The sequence below is a fragment of the Pundamilia nyererei genome, unplaced genomic scaffold (assembly GCF_000239375.1).
Source record: "Pundamilia nyererei isolate P.nyererei 1_Seehausen unplaced genomic scaffold, PunNye1.0 scaffold00282, whole genome shotgun sequence".
Lineage (NCBI taxonomy): Eukaryota > Metazoa > Chordata > Actinopteri > Cichliformes > Cichlidae > Pundamilia > Pundamilia nyererei.
Window position 1 is genome coordinate 407,728 of NW_005187683.1, and position 1,594 is coordinate 409,321.

A 1,594-nucleotide genomic window follows, 5' to 3' on the forward strand; every position below is an offset into this window, starting at 1 on the left:
GCTGGTACAGCTGCCCTTTCCCAGTCAACTTCCCAGAGCCTGTCTCAACTCATCCTTGAACTTTGTGCAACATTAGTTTATCTTCAACTTCTACCATTTAATTTTTCACTACTCCCTTCTTCTTGTTAATGTCCGAAGTCATCCCACAGACTACTGTCCAATGTGACCTTTTTATTCCCCTCTGATAACACCTCGCAGTTTCCTGTCTCGTTAAGATTACACCATAAGATTCACCCGTGCGCACCTTCCTTCATTCGATACATCATCCTGTGTCATGCCCTCTTTTTGAAGTACATGTTCACGACAGCCCTTCCACCCTTTTCACAAAATTCACTGCCATCTGCTTTCTGTGTTTCTCTCCTTAACATCATATCTCCCCAGCACCTCCTCATCACCTCTGTTCCCACATGAAGCTCCAATCATCACTCTCTCTCTCCTGGTGACACTCTACCACTTCATCCAACGTATTCCTGAATTTTTCTCTCTCTTCTGAAATCCAACCTGGAAAATCAGCCTTTGACTTCCAGCTTGATTTTACACCAGATTCCCCTCCTGATGCAACCTACTCCTTGTCAGCACGTGGGACACCCACTGACTTGCAAAAATCTTTCATTATCAGTTCAGTAGAAAATTAATAGCTTATCTGAGAAATTACACATTTGCCATTTAATTAACTGAAGAAATGTACATTTTTGTGACTTTAGAATTGGGGAAATGTAAAATATAACAAAAGCATCAGAAGAATATTTAAATTCTTAGCTGTGGGAGAGTGTCCCGCAGCGTTGTATCTGAATGTGTCCATGAACAACATGTGCTTGACGCTGTCAGCAATGAAAAAATGCATTTTAACCTGTAATGTGTGATTTCCTGCTTCTTCCTAAATGTTCTCCATGTCTTTGTATATGCAATGATATTAATCCTGTGTGTGTAAAGAGTAAGTACGCTTATGCATTGCTTCACACATATCTGCTTGTGTCATCAGCACTCTATAATCTGATGCTTCTCCATCTTTAACACTTCCTATTTTAGTGTTTAGTTTGGACAGATTGCAAATTAGCCTTGCTAAAGGCCCCTCATTGCAGGAACTAGTGTATAATAATAGTGGCAGTGGGCCCATTGCATGGTTAAGTGGCAATGCTATGTGCCACAAGACAATGGCAGCAGCAGAGCCAGGTTAATCAGGAGAGGAAGACGCAGAAAAGGTGCCAATAAATATTGCAAGTGCCAGGAATGACCGTTTAGACGTCACTAACAATCGTGGGCTATTTAACTGCAATAAGTATAATTATTTTCCCAGTTAACATGTTTTACCATATTACCATGGTAATCCCCAATTACTGGCACAAGCTGTGCTTTATGTGAGAGGCAGACACACACAAATACACACAAGGAGGTGAGCTGTGCTATTTTTTCATGGTTGTGTGGAGAGAAGAACCAATTAGTGAGCATCCAGATGCTGTTAAGCTAATCCCTGCTCTGGTGGGAGCATAAATCACACACATGCATGCAAAGATCTCCTAAAGAAGGTGGGGAATGTAAACAAAATCTATATCCATTCAAACAGATGCCACTGAATGTGCACCCCCCCCCCCCC